Source organism: Mandrillus leucophaeus, unplaced genomic scaffold (genome assembly GCF_000951045.1).
Source record: "Mandrillus leucophaeus isolate KB7577 unplaced genomic scaffold, Mleu.le_1.0 Scaffold550, whole genome shotgun sequence".
Classification (NCBI taxonomy): Eukaryota; Metazoa; Chordata; class Mammalia; order Primates; family Cercopithecidae; genus Mandrillus; species Mandrillus leucophaeus.
This window is the reverse complement of record NW_012105920.1, coordinates 434793-450520: the sequence shown is the minus strand read 5'-3', so window position 1 is coordinate 450520 and position 15728 is coordinate 434793. Positions and strand designations below refer to the sequence as shown.

The 15728-nt window shown below is 45.9% G+C and overlaps 1 long non-coding RNA gene across 1 annotated transcript in view; it reads right to left on the bottom strand.

Annotated features, from left to right (window-relative positions):
- Nucleotides 1-15728, bottom strand: part of LOC105552328 — a 59642-nt gene that overhangs the window by 11157 nt on the left and 32757 nt on the right. The window contains exon 2 of the long non-coding RNA XR_001007990.1: nucleotides 3534-3636. This is a non-coding gene — a long non-coding RNA (uncharacterized LOC105552328). The remainder of the gene's footprint in view (nucleotides 1-3533; nucleotides 3637-15728) is intronic.

Genomic DNA, 15728 nt, shown 5'->3' with positions numbered 1-15728 from the left:
GAACCCAGGAGGCGGAGGTTCCAGTGAGCTGAGATCGCACCACTACACTCCAGCCTGGCGACAAAGCAAGACTCTGTTTCAAACAAAACAAAACAAAAAACACAAAAAAACCTTTTTTATGCAGGGGCCATGCTAATCTTCTCTGTATTGTTCCAATTTTAGTATATATGCTGCCAAAGCGAGCACTATTTATTTATTGATGTATTTATTTATGGAGCTAGAGTCTCATTCTGTTGCCCAGGCTGGAGTGCAATGGCATAATCTCAGCTCACTGCAACCTCCACCTCCCAGGTTCAAGCGATTCTCCTGCCTCAGCCTCCCGAGTAGCTGGGATTACAGGCACCCGCCACCACGCCTAGCTAATTTTGTATTTTTAGTAGAGAAGGAGTTTCACAATGTTGACCAGGCTGGTCTTGAACTCCCGACCTCAGGTGATCCACCTGCCTCAGCCTCCCATAGTGCTGAGATTACAGGCGTGAGCCACTGCACCTGGCCACGAGCACTATTTATTCATTATCATGTGGACTGGGGACTCCTGATACCTTCTAGTTTATGACTTTGATATCTTCCTTCGACATTGCTGCTTTCCTGCCACTGGATGCAAAAAGAAAATCCTTACCTGTCCTCTGACTTTTCCTTTTTTGCTTGAGCTGGCTTTAGTTGGTTTCTGTTACTTATAATCAAATACAGTCTCATCTTGGTTTTTTTTTGGGGCGGGGGGACGGAGTCTCATTCTGTTGCCCAGGCTGGAGTGCAGTGGCGTGATCTCGGCTCACTGCAACTTCCACCTCCCAAGTTCAAGCGATTCTCCTGCCTCAGCCTCCCGAGTAGCATGTGCCACCATGCCCGGCTAATTTTTAGTAATTTTAGTAGATATGGGGTTTCACTGTGTTAACCAGGCTGGTCTTGATCTCCTCACTTTGTGATCCACCCATCTCAGCCTCCCAAAGTGTTGGGATTACAGGCGTGAGCCACCACGCCTGGCCAGTCTTATCTTGAATGTAAACAAAAACTTAGAACTTGGGTTGGGGCAGAAGCAGCAGACCTAGAGCTGCCTGGATCTGATAAGGTCCTTGAGTGACAAAGTCAAACAGGTTCCCTAGAGATCACTGATCACTGGGGAAATTCCCTTGCCCTGCACTGCCTCTCTGCCAAGACCAAGGCCTAGGACCACATACTGACTGTGCAAACCCATCTGGATACAACCAGTCTGAATTTTCCCCAAATCTCTCTTGGTACATAATCAGACTTCCTGATCTACACGCATTTTTTTTTTCCTTATTCCAGACCCTAGGAGGGAGTAAAGTTTGTGGTAAAAGAAAAGAAGGAAAAATACAAACTACCTTCTAAACCGTGGGTACGGTAATGGAGTGGCTACCAGTATTGATCATGGCAAGATCATTGCAAGTTTAGCAAGAATCAGCTGCTGGGTCATAGCCTGTTTGGAAAGACAACTGTAGTCCATTAAAAAAGATTGTATATCATCCACAGAAAGCTCTTCATTTGGCTACTTTACGTCTGACTGGCTCCTACTTGCCCTACAGGCCCCAGTTTTTTCTTGCAAGCCTTCTACAAGACTAGGTTAGGGAACTCCTCTGTTAGAGCACTTCCTCACAGTGCACAGCTCACTGTGTTTATTTGTTTTAGAGATGGGGTCTCACTCCGTTGCCCAAGCTGGAGTACAGTGATGTGATCATAGTTCACTGCAGCGCTGAACTTCTGGGCTCCAGTGATCCTCTTGCCTCAGCCTCCCAAGTGGCTGGGACCCCAGGCACATGCCACTGCACCTGGCTAACTTTTTTTTTAAAAAAAAAATTCTTGGGGCCAGGCGCGGTGGCTAAAGCCTGTAATCCCAGCACTCTGGGAGGCTGAGGCAGGCGGATCACGAGGTCAGGAGATCGAGACCATCCTGGCTAACACGGTGAAACCCCGTCCCTACTAAAAAATACAAAAAAACTAGCCAGGCGATGTAGCGGGCGCCTGTAGTCCCAGCTACTCGGGAGGCTGAGGCAGGAGAATGACGTAAACCCAGGAGGCAGAGCTTGCAGTGAGCCGAGATCCGGCCACTGCACTCCAGCCTGGGCAACAGAGTGAGACTCCGTCTCAAAAAAAAAAAAAAATTCTTGGAGAGACGGGATCTCACTGTGTTGCCCAGGATGGTCTCAAACTCCTGGCCTCAAGCAATCTGCCTGCCTTGGCCTTCCAAAGTGTTGGGATTACAGGTGTGAGCCACTGCACCTAGCCATCTCACTCTATTTAAATTGCCATCTCACTCTATTCAAATACTCTATTTAAGTGTCCTGAGCGTAGACCCGAGTGTGTATAGTGTGGTACCTGGTGTGTGGTAGGTGTTCAATATACACACGTTCCACAAAAAATAGAATTCAGGAATTAATTTAGTATTACCTAAAAAGCCTCCACACCTACCCTTCTACAGGTGATCATGTAACTTGTGCACAGACTATCCGGAAGACTTAGGTATGTGCCTTTAGGAGGTAGATAGAGCAGACAGGGCTCAGGTGACCTTGACTAGCTAGAAATTCCAGCTGCCTCTATCAAACAGAATCTGTCACTTAGGATTAAGTTAGATTTTATACAACAGAAAGCAGGGTTTATCCTCTTATGTAAAAGAATTCCAGGAGACTTCAGTCCTGGGCAGGAATGGTGGCTCCATGAAGTTAGCAGGAACCCAAGCTGCTTCTAGCTTTCTGCAGCACCATCCTTAGTGCTGACTTCCATCCCCAAGGCTACCTCATGGTTTAAAAGGGCAATGGCATGCCAGCCATCACATCTGCATTCCAGGCAGCAGAACAAAGGGAGAGGGACAAGCGAAGCAACAAAACGTTGGCCCTCTGAGTCAGCTTGCTCTCAGTAGACTTCTTGAAATTTTTACATATAATATTCCCTTATATCTCAGTGGCCAGGAACGCTTGGAAATGTAGATGTTAGCCGGACACTTTGCTCCATATAAACTTGGAGTTTTATAATTAAGAGGGAAACAGATATTATGCAACAAGCTGCAGTCTCTCCCCCAATCCCCAAGCAAAACTGTCAGGAAGGACCCTCCCTTATTTTGGTAAAAAATCAGTCAATCTATAAGCAGCTCCGCTTTGCTCTACATCTCAGTTCTCATTGATACAAGCTAGTCATCAGTACTTTTTTCTCTATATAAAGAACTACAATGGCTGGGCGCAGTGGCTCACGCCTGTAATCCTGGCACTTTGGGAGGCCAAGGCGGGTGGATCACTTGAGGTCAGCAGTTTGAGACCAGCTTGGCCAACATGGTGAAACCCCGTCTCTACTAAACATACAAAAATTAGCCAGGTGTGGTGGCGCATGCCTGTAGTCACAGCTACTCGAGAGGCTGAATCCCTTGAATTCAGGAGGCAGAGGTTGCAGTGAGATGAGATTGCACCACTGCACTGCACTCCAACCTGGGTGACACAGCAAGATGCCATCTCAAAAAAAAAAAAAAAAAAAAAAAAGAACTACACGAGAAGGGTCCTCTCCCTTGCTCTGTTTCTTGAACTTACCACTCGCACTCATTACTAGATGAGACCACATGAAGAGTTCAATGCAGAACTGCAGAAAGGCTCTTCAGCATGTGGGCGTCTCTCACAGGGCCGGATGATTGAGCTGAAATGAGCTGACAGTCATGTTGGCTATAAGGCAGTGCATTAGGGGCCCTGCTGTAGCAGTGATAGCCTGGATGCCCTGCATCCAGGGCAGGAAATGCTCTGAGAACACATAGGCCTGGGCACTGGTCTTCAGGACCATGTGAAAGAGGAAGGACCCCATTCCCTTCACCCTCATCCTCCAAGGCAGGTAGTACCCAATAGCTATGCCTACAGCATCTTCCCCACAGGTGTGGGCAGAAGACCCCACTCCCTTGAACTCTCTAGTTAGTGCTTTTTCAAACTGCAGCTTGATTTTCTCTTAAATAGGAAGTGTCTGAATGTAGGACAACTGTGGGAAAGGAAGCATGGGAGAGTAATGATGAGCTTGGGTTGCAATCCTGGCCTTGCCCATTGTCTTCTGTGTTACGTTGCTAACTTGTTTCACTCCCCCCAAGTGTCTATTTCGTGAGGTAAAATAGGAATGGTAATGACACCCCCCTTGCCGAGCCGCTCAGAGGATTAAACAAGATAATGTAGGTGAATGCAGTTAGCATAGTGCCTGGGGTACAATAGGTACTCGATAAAAGAGAAAATAAAATGGAGATAGATGGCAAAAGCCATTGTGAAGACTCAACCCCTAAACAAAGCTTCCTCTGAAATTAGAGAAATTTGCAACCCTGGCATCTTGGCTGGAATCCCAGGATAAGATGGGCATTTACAGCCGTAAAGCCAGCCACAGCCCAGGACGCCAAGCCCCAGAGGCCAGGGGCTCCTCCCCGTCCGAGGGCTGCCGAGCTCAGGAAACTGGTTCACATTTTGTCCTGGGGACACTGCACTTGGAAAAACATTATTGATTCCATGGTTCAGGTTGCAAAGGGAGGAAGAAAGATTGAATTTCATCACATAAAGCACTTATGCCTACTGTACTTTCTCTTTAGAGAGGCACTTGGCAATCATTTTCATTAGTGTCTCTTCTTAAAACAATCTCAAAGATAACTTATCCCCATTTTATAAAGGCAGAACATAGGAGAAATAACTGGCTGAAGAGCATGTAGCAGGGTGGCAAAAGTCAGAGTTTATGATCTCCAAATTTCTGGCATATTGCTTAACTAACTAAGCTTCAGCAATCCACTCCACAAATGCCTGGCGGGGGCCTCTCAGTCATATACTTATTGCTCAAATCAGTCACTCATGATCACCAGAAAAATGCAGACATGTAAATCTAGGCTACATGATTCGTTTTTCTTAGCAGCTTAGGACAGCAGGTGAAAAGTGACTTTTCCAACCATATCACAAGTGGGTCTGCATCTAGCAAGTCCTGGAACAGGGATGTTGGAACTATTCCAGGATATATGTCACACCATAGAGCTCTGGATGCCTACAAGCAATGAAGATGGGGTGGGGGCAGTGAAATAGCCAGCTCCTACGCTAAGTGCAGCCCTCCCCACCAGGACTGTAGACGGGCTGCCCCCTCACCTGAGGAACTCATGTCTTTAATCACAGCAGCATCACAACCTGTCCCTGATACCAAAAGGAGAAACACTCTTGGCCTGTGCCCTCTTGGATGGATCGTTTTTCAGAGAACAGGACGTTTAGTGAGTTTGTCTCAAACTGCACAGAGAACATGGTGAACCTACTAGGGCTGATTGCTGTGGGAAATTAAGAAGACAGGGATAATGGCTTTTCCTCAGTTGCTAAAGCCAGCACATACCTGAAATGAGCCCCAAAGCTCAGGTCTGACTTAATGCCTTTCTTGTCTTGGGAAGAGGGTTTATCAGATTCCAAAGAATGCATTTCAGTTATCTTTGTTTCCAATACTGAAGCAGCTCCCTCTGCTCACTGAGGCAGAGCCCTTTCTATCTCTTTTTCAGAAAAATCCCAAGGAACAATTGTTTTGGATTACTTAGTGGACTCAGCGTGGAAACTGCTTGTGTGGCCCAGCTAGGTAGGGGCGTTCAGACAAGGAGACCTGACCTGGAGCTTCTGGGATGATTCCAAGGTATTGCATGAATGCGTCTGCTGTGTGTTCGTTAACTGCTGGGGAGAAAACTCTGGGTAGTCACGGCCATCTACTCTCAGTTTTCAAGACAGGCTTCAGCAGGCAAGCAGCTTGTTGGGAGGCGTCCTTAGTCAGCTGGGAAAGTAAGGCTGACGCGCTGTTCGACCTCAGCGAGGCATGTGTCACACTCTTTCCGTTCTCTGGCACTCTCTGGCTCTTCCTAAGGCCTTTTCTCAACCAGGCACATTATGTGATGTAGACAGCAAGCAGGATGGGAGGCTGGCAGTCCCCACAGCGGAGCTGGCAGTGGCCACTTAGACTCCCTCATATCACACTGTTGGCTTCCAAGCCCAGATGTAGGTGCTTGTCCCTCCCGTTGGGATCTTGCCAAATCTTTTGTAACATTTTAAAACAGCCATTGAAGTGCCAGATGACAAAATTTCCCTTGGAGATTGAGAAATTCTGATTGGGATGATGGCAGCATTCTGGAATTTATGTCAGATTTGCTTCCCAGGGGCCGGAAGCAAGGAGGTCAAGACTCCAGGTCCCCATCCCAGTTTAACCAAAGAACCACTACTTTTTTTCTTTTCTTTTTTTTTTTTTTCTCAGACAGTGTCTTGCTCTGTCACCCATCCTGGAGTGCAGTGGTGCGATCTTGGCTCCTGCAACCTCCACCTCCCAGGTTCAAGCGATTCTTTTGCCTCAGCCTCCGGAGTGGCTGGGATTACAGGTGTGTGCCATAATGCCTGGCTAATTTTTGTAATTTTAGTAGAGATGGGGTTTTACCATGTGGCGAGGCTGGTCTTGAACTCCTGGCCTCAAGTGAACTGCCCAGTTTGGCCTCCTAAAGTGCTGGAACTACAGGCGTGAGCCACTGCACCCAGGCGCCTACTTGTTTTTTTTTTTTTTTTTTGAGATGAGGTCTTGCTCTGTTGCTCAGGCTGGAGTGCAGTGGCATGATCATAGCTCACTGCAGCCTCAAACTCCTGGGCTTAAGAGATCCTCCAGGGCTGGGCGCGGTGGCTCGTGCCTGTAATCCCAGCACTTTGGGAGGCCGAGGTGGGCAGATCACGAGGTCAGGAGATCGAGACAATCCTGGCTAACACGGTAAAACCCTGTCTCTACTAAAATACAAAAAAATTAGCTGGGCGTGGTGGTGGGTGCCCGTAATCCTGGGTGCTCAGGAGGCTGAGCAGGAGAATGGCATGAACCTGGGAGGTGGAGCTTGCAGTGAGCCGAGATTGCGCCACTGCACTCCAGCCTGGGCGACAGAGCAAGACTCCGTCTCAAAAAATAAAAAAAAAAAGAGATCCTCTGTAATCCCAGCACTTTGGGAGGCCAAGGTGGGCAGATCATTTGAAGTCAGGAGTTCGAGACCAGCCTGGCAACATGGTGAAACCCCATCTCTACTAAAAATAGAAAAATTGGCTGAGCGTGGTAGCGCATGTCTGTAATCCCAGCTACTTGAGAGGCTGAGGCAGGAGAATTGCTTGAACCTGGGAGGCGGAGGTTACAGTGAGCCGAGATCGCATCTCTGCATTCCAGCCTGGGCAAAAGAGTGAGATTCCATCTCAAAAAACAAGAGATCCTCCTGGCTCAGCTTCCTGAGTAGCTGGGACTACAGGTGTGTGCACCACGACACCCAGCTAATTTTTGTATTTTTTGTGGAGACAGAGTCTTGCTATATTGTCCAGGTTGGTCTTGAACTCCTAGCCTTAAGAAATCATCCCACCTCCGCGTCCCAAAGCGCTAGGATTACAGGCATGAGCTACTACACCTGGACTTCCTTTTTGGTTTTACATACTGAAGTTAGGCACAGATTTCAATTGAAAGAGGGTTTCATTGCTTTAAAAGTGTTTTAAAAGCCCTGCCTTGCATTATCCTTATCCCCTCCATTAGTAGCTATACAGAATTTTAAAAGAGGAAAAATCAGAGAGGGAAAGGTAAGTTTCTCCTTGGGTATGCAGAAAAGCCACAGCTGTCGTTTGGGCCTCAACAGGGCATCTGTGCAGGTGTCTGCATATTAGCAGCACCATCTGCTTGGTTGTCTCTCAAAGGAAGAAGAATCCTGGCCTGATGAACTCCTCAAGCTCTCTTCTTTGGGAAATAGGAAGATCACAATTTGAAATCTTAATCCAAGGTAATAATTGAATATATAAGCACCCTACATAATCCAGAGCTTAAAAATGTGAAATTAAGTCATGAATTGCTTTCAAATATAGAAGGAATCTTCTAGCCTCTTCCAGTCCTGAAAGGCGCCACCAAATGCGGCCTCAGAGTCAAGCCCCCAAATAAATACATGCTAATAAGGCTGATTTTCCCTTTTCACTCTTCTCCTGGGCAGTATGAACCTTTGACTAGAGAGAGCCAGAAAGGAGCATCTCAACCCACTTAGGTAGTGGCCTCTTTTAAAGTGAAACGTGAAGCCAGGGCTCCAAACCGTCATTGTCCTGAGAGTTCCCAGGAAGGCTTTTGTGTGGTAACCTGGATGCCCGTCCAAATGGCCTTGGCTGGTCCCATCCCTCACTCTAGCTCCCCAAGGGTCCTGCTGCTATCAATTGACTGTGAACATTTCCTTTCACTGCCTTTTGCAAACTGCTGGGTGAGTGCCAAGTAGTAGCTTTGCAGGGTTCATTCACCCCAGGGCTGGGAGCTTTTCAGCAGTGTAGGCAGGTTATGTGTTTCAAATCAGCATAGTAGGGCAGAGTGATTTGGAAGCCATTTCATTTTTCAGTTCATCAAACTCCTACTCACTGGGAATCTCTAAACCAGCGATACGAAACCTTTCTGGAGTTGTGACACCCTGTTGTCACTCATTTTATTTCATCAAACACCCACCCCTCTTAAAAATACCATGAGGCATGTATTTATTTTTAAGATGAAAATGAATTAAAATTGGAAAATTACCTAAGAATTTTCTGGCACTCTAGCAAAAAAGGAGATCTACCAGAGGTGTTTGGAAGTCAGGATCTTCACTAAGAATCATCACTCTACACAGGGAAGACATTTGACCGAATTGGGAAGTAGGAAGAATTTGTCCTTGCTCCTCCCCTCTCCCACGATGTAATTCCCTCCCTGCCCGCACATCCCCTCACCAGGCATCCAGGCACTCACACTACCCCATATCTCCCTCCATGGTACCTCACGCAGAACTGGCCCTTACCACCCACATCCCCCAGCCCTGCTCTGCAACTGTTTCCTCTCAGTGCTCCTGTTAACATACCTGATGCCCACTCCTTCTGCAGGTAGCCCCTGTAGGTTAGTTGTTTCTTTAGAAACAACTATTTTCTTTTTTTTGAGATGGAGTCTCTCTCTGTTGCCCAGGCTGGAGTGCAATGGCACAATCTTGGCTCACTGCAACCTCTGCCTCCTGGGTTTAAGTGATTCTCCTGCCTCAGCCTCCCGAGTAGCTGGGATTATGGGCGTGGGCCACCATGCTTAGCAATTTTTTTTGTATTTTTAGTAGAGACGGGGTTTCACCATGCTGGCCAGGCTGGTCTCAAACTCCTGACCTCAAGTGATCTGCCCGCCTCAGCCTCCCAAAGTGCTGGGATTACAGGTGTGAGCCACTCCGCCCAGCCTAGGAGTAACAACTTCTAAGTTCATTTTCAGCACAAAAATTTTAGTAGAGTTAACCTTGATGATAATGCCTTAAAGTCTTAATCCCTCCAAGGGATATTTGTATTTTTTTTTTAATCCCTAGAATGCTCAGAAGGGATTTTTGTAATGTAACTAGAGACAATATCATACACAAAAGAATTAATTTCCATGGGTAACAGAAAGGAAGTGTGGGAGGTTGGTCCATTCTGCCTTCTGGTAATGGCCCCCTTGCTGTGCAAGTATTCACTTTGGGATAATATAAAAGACACTGGGACTGGGCGTAGTGGCTCACGCCTGTAATCCCAGCATTTTGGGAGGTTGAAGCGGGCAGATCACCCGAAGTCAGGAGTTCAAGACCAGCCTGGCCAACGTGGTGAAACCACGTCTCTACTAAAAATACAAAAATTAGCCAGGTGTGGTGGTGTGCACCTGTAATCCCAGTGACCCAGGAGACTGAGGCATGAGAATAGCTTGAACCTGGGAGGCAGGGGCTACAGTGAGCTGAGAATGTGCCACTGCTCTCCAGCCTAGGCAACAAAGCAAGGCTCTGTCAAAAAAAAAAAAAAAAAAAAAAAAGACATTGCGTAAGAGTCAGTGACCTGGATCTATTTCTGACTTAATCCAATTCAACCAATATTTACTAAGCCCCTCCTATATGCCTGGAATTCGGCTACGCCCTCGGTATCCAAGATGAATGAGACACATTCCATGTCCTCAGTGAAATCCCAGTCTATCAGGAGGCATCTGATACCTACTGAATGCTTCTCTAGCAGTTAGGCAAAATGCTATGGGAACACAGTAGAGAGGATGATTGATTCTGTCTGGAGAAAGCTGCAGAGAATTAAATATTTGCATTGGCCTTTGAGGATGAGAAGGAGTTCAGCAGGCTGGGAAAGGGAGGAGAAAGAGAGGTCAGTGGGGAAAAAAACCACCAGAACAAAAGCACAGGGAGGCGACCGCTGGAGAAGTCCAAGTATCTGGAGGACAAGAAGGGAAGTAGCGGGGATGAAGCTGAAAAGCAAGGCTAGGGTCAGATTTTGGAAAAGCTTTCACTGCCTTACTAAGGAATGGAAGCATCAGCTGCAGACGATGGAGCCATCAGAAGGTTTTGAAACCTCCATAGACACATTCTGGAGATCGCCACCTTCTCTCAGGCAAAAGACAATGGAGGCTCCATCCAGGGTTATAAGGAGAATGGAAAGGAAAGACACTGAGGATAGGATACACGCAAATAATTGGCTCCTTCGATGTTGGAGTTAAAGGAGAAGGAGAAGTCATAGGTTTCTTGCTTAGGCTTGCTAAGTAACGGCGATGCCACTAATTGAAGATAGGGATGATAGGAACAAGGGTCCATGGGAAAGAACAATGAGCTCGATTTTAGGCCTGTTGGCTTAAGAGACCAAGGGCTAATGTGAAGATGGTTGTTGATGTTGCTACAGAGGATTCTTCTCCTGTTTATGTTTTCGGTCTTCTTAACAAGACACTAAGTGCTTGTCTGAGTCGGGCACACATCCATCTCTACGATGTCTCTTCTTCCAGTTCTGTCATTTCTTCCATCAGACAGGATGGTGAGAGTGTAGACAGAGTTTAAACAAGAGTCCTAGGATTGCTGCTGCTATTAAGCAGAGGCCAAGTCACATGGAAGCTTCTGGAAGCTCAGGTTCTCACTTGCATACAGATCTGCTTCTTTGCGTTCTAGATGTTAAACTCCTCACCTTCCATTCATCTGTTGTTTTCAATTTATCTTTCTCAAATAATATCCTTGCTTGCGGAACTAATCATTTTCCCAAAGAGAATCTGTGACTTCTTCCTTGCTCATTTCAGCAAGAACATCATTGAGTGAAAACCTATAACTAGAACTCTGTTGTGGAGATAAAGTAGTTCAGGAAATGTTTGGATCATTAGGAGTTCATCTCAGAAACTCTAAAAATGTGCACGCTCTTTGAGCTAGTAACCCTACTTTTTAGGATTTATCCTAGAGGAATACTGGACAAGTGGACAAATATGTATGTACAATATTGGCACTCTTTTTTTTTTTGAGGCAGGGTCTCACTGTGTCATCAAGGTGGAATCCAATGGCATGATCATGGCTCACTGCAGACTTGACCTCCTGGGCTCAAGCGATCCTCCCACCTCAGCCTCCTGAGTAGCTGAGACTACAGGTGTACACCACCACACAAGGCTAATTTAAAAATTTTTTGTAAATACGGGGTCTCAGTACATTGCCCAGGCTGGGCTCAAACTCCTGAGCTCAAGCAATCCTCCTGCCTTGGCCTCCCAAAGTGTTGGGATTATAAGCATGAACTACTGAACCTAGCCTCAATATTATCACTCTTGCTTATTGTAGTAAAAAACTAAGAAATAAAAGTCCACAAATTAGAGATTCACTAAATTACTTAAAATGATCCATATAATGAAATTCAATAAAAATTAACTCATTAAAAATGACAGTGTAAGCTGGGCAGAGTGGCTCATGCCTGTAATCCCAGCACTTTAGGAGGCCAAGGAGGGAGGATCACCTGAGGCTGGAGTTCAAGACCAGCCTGGGCAGCATAGCAAGACCCTGTCTCTACAAAAGTTGTTTTTAAAAAAATGACAATGTAGATTAACATTTATTGACAACTGGAAAGTTAGAAAGACATTCAAGATTTATTACTGGAAAAGAATAGATTATGTAAATTTATTATACAAAACATTTAATGAAAAGATCTGAAAACCAAAATTGGCAAAATGTAAGTAACAATTATCTGAGAGAGCAATGGAAGGAATTTCTGTTGGTTTAATTATTGTTCTTTCTGCTGTCATTACTTCCTAATTTTTTTTTTTCTTTTTTTTGAGATGGAGGTTCACTCTTGTTGCCCAGGCTAGAGTGCAATGGTGTGATCTCAGCTCACTGCAACCTCTGCCTCCCAGGATCAAGTGATTCTTCTGCCTCAGCCTCCCGAGTAGCTGGGATTACAGACATGTGCCACCATGCCTGGCTAATTTTCTATTTTTAGTAGAGACGGGGTTTCTCCATGTTGGTCGGGCTGGTCTCAAACTCCCGACCTCAGGTGATCTGCCTGCCTCAGTCTCCCAAAGTGCTGGGATTACAGGTGTGAGCCACTGCACCCAGCCTCCTAATCTTTTTTTTTTTTTGCGATGGAGATGGGGGAGTGGAGAGGGGTTATCTCTATGTTGCCCACGCTGGCCTTGAACTCCTGGGCTCAAGCAATCCTCCTGCATAACTGGGACTACAGACATGCCCCACTGTACTGGCCTATTTCCTAATCTTTTTACAACAACTATGTATTACTGGTATAAAGAAATATCTGGCTAGGCGCAGTGGCTCATGCCTGTAATCACAACACTTCGGGAGGCCGAGGCGGGCAGATTACCTGAGGTTGGGAGTTCAAGACCAGCCTGACCAACATGGAGAAACCCCGTCTCTACTAAAAATACAAAAATTAGTCAGATGTGGTAGTGGGTGCCCATAATCCCAGCTACTTGGAAGGCTGAGGCAGGAGAATCGCTTGAACCTGCGAGGCAGAGACTGCGGTGAGCTGAGATCACACCATGGCACTCCAGCCTGGGCAATAGGAGTGAAACTCCATCTCAAACAAAAAAAAAAAAAAAGAAAGAAAGAAAGAAAAGAAAAGAAATATCTGGCTGGGCGCAATGGTTCATGCCTGTAATGCCAGCACTTTAGGAGGCCAAGGCGGGTGGATTGCTTGAGGTCAGGAGTTCGAGACCAGCCTGGCTAACATGGTGAAACCCCATCTCTACTAAAAATACAAAAAGTAGCCGGGTGTGGTGGCACATGCCTGTAGTCCCAGCTACAGGGATGAGTCCCAGCCTCAGTCCCAGGCTGAGGCACGAGAATCACTTGAACCCAGGAGGCGGAGGTTGCAGTGAGCCGGGATCGCACTGCTGCACTCCAGCCTGGGCAACAGAGTGAGACTCCATCTCAAAAAAAAAAAAAAAAAAGAAAAGAAAAATATCTATGCTTCTTTCAGATGTACTGGGGTCAGTTTATCATCTGTGCTCCCAGACAGGGCTAGGTTGAGGAGCAAAGGAAGAACAAGAAAGCCCTCCAACAGTCGCTAAATTGAAAATTATGGCCCTGGAAGTATATTTTATGAAGGGACCTCCCTCCCCTTTCAATGCACACTCTGGGGGATTCTTCGGAACGAGACACTCTTAGGTCATAGCTACATGGAGAGTCACACAGAAGGTCTAATGATCACACCTTCCTATATTGCCCCTAGCTTTTCTAAAATCTTAGCTCTTCCACAGTCTCTCAGATAGAAAAATCACCCAAGATCTAATTTCTTACCCTAAAATTACTGTTATTTTAAAATTCAACCTAGTTCTGTGCAGTTTACCTTCTAAACTGGGTCTACTGCAGCAAGAGATGAATATTCCTGATGAGAGGGGTCAGGTGAAGGCGATCAAGTCTGAGAGTGATAAACACCAGCAGAAGCCAAAGGGGTGGCTGGGAGATAGACCTGTACCACATGGTCAAATCTAACTGGTAATCATACATATGGAAAATAAAATGGTATCATTCTCACTATGCAGTGGGAGGCGGTTGGGAGAGAAAGATAAGACCCAGTGTTGGTAATGATGCAGGAAATGGACCTTCTCCTGTGTTGCTGACAAAAGTGGGAACGACTACAACCTTTCCGTAGAGCGTTGGCAAGAGGCATCCAAAGCTGTACACATGTGCATACCGTTTGACCCAGGTTGTCTACGCCCAGAAATTCATCTTAAGGAAATAATCAGAAATGTGATTATAGGCTTACCTGTAAGAATATTCATCTGGGCCAAGAGAAGTGGCTCAAACACTTTGTGAGACCGAGGTGGGCAGATTACCTGAGGTCAGGAGTTTGAGACTAGCCTAGCCAACATAAAAAAAAAAAAAAAAAGAATATTCATCTACTTTATAACTGACATTTTAAACAATAGAAGTAAAATCAATATAATAGAAAAATTTGAGAAAAACTTAGTTCCATCAATAGGGAATTGGTTAAAAAAAAAAAAAAAGTAAGAGCTCAAGTTCTAGATTCTGAGCTGAAATCACAACTTGCTATCTGAATGAACCTAAGCAAATTCCCTGACTTTTTTTTTTTCAAGACAAGGTCTTGTTCTGTCACCCAGGCTGGAGTGCAGCGGTGCGATCACAGCTCACTGCAGCCTTGACCTCCCGAGTCAAGCAATCCTCCCACCTCAGTTTCCCTAGTAGCTAGGACTACAGGCATGCACCACCATGCCTGGATATTTTTTGTAGAGACAGGGTTTCGCCATGTTTCTCGGGCTGGTCTGGAATTCCTGGGCTCAAGCAATTCTGCCTTGCCCTCCCAAAGTGCTGCAGAAAATTAGGGTTTTTTTAAGCCTAATTTTCCTCATCTGTAAAATGGATCACAATAATAATACCTTCTCCTAACCACTTCCTCTGCCACTACCTACCATTTCTCTGCTTTTCTTTGCAATAAAACTTCTCAGAAGAATAGGTGATATGCACTCTCTTTGAAAGCCACTCCAGCCAGGCTCTTGTCCTTGCTACTCTAGTAAAACTGATGTTGTCAAGGTTGCCAGCATTGACTAAGTTCAAGGAACAGTCCTTAGCTGTCATCATATTTGGTCTTTGGGCATAATTCGAGCCAGTTGGGCCCCCTTTCTTCTCTGACACAATTGGTTCTCTTGGCTTCTAGGACCCTATTTTCTCTTAATTTCCCTCCTACCCCACACTGGTCACTTCTCTATCTCCCTTGCTGGCTCTTCCCTCCTCCCTGCCTTCTTAAGGATACAGCACCTGGGACTTGGTTCTTGGTTTTCTCTTCTTCATCTATACCCCTTACCTTGGTGGTCTCATCCAGTCTCAAGACTTTCAACCATGTCCGTGTGCAGATGATTCCAATTTATATCTCCAGTCCAGACCTCTCCCCTGAAATCCAGACTGGTACATCCCACTGACTACTTGACATCTTTATTTGGATGTCTAATAGGCATCTTAAAATTCACATCCAAAATGAAATTAAACTCCTTATCTTCTATTCCCCCATTCTCTCCATCCATAGCATTCCCCATCTCAATTCCATTCTTCAGATGCTTCAGAACAAAAAACCCTGGAGTCATCCTCGACCTCTTTCTTTCTGTCAGACTATACCCAATTGCTCAGGAAATCTGTTGGCTCTACCTTCGGCCTATATCCAGAATCAGATCAGTTTTTGCCATCTTCTCTACTGCCACCATGGTCTGGGCCACTGTCCCATCTTAATGGATGACTGAAATAGAGTCCCTGCTAGTCTCCCTGTGACCATCCTTCCCCTTCATACTCTTTTCTCAAGACAGCAGTCAGAATGATTCTTTCCATTTCAAGTTAGAATGTGTCAATTTTCTTTCTTTTTTTCTTTTTTTTTTTTTTTCAGATGGAGTCTCCCTCTGTCACCCAGGCTGGAGCGCAGTGGTGCGATCTCAGCTCACTGCAACCTCCACCTCCTTGGTTCAAGCAATTCTCCTGCCTCAGCCTC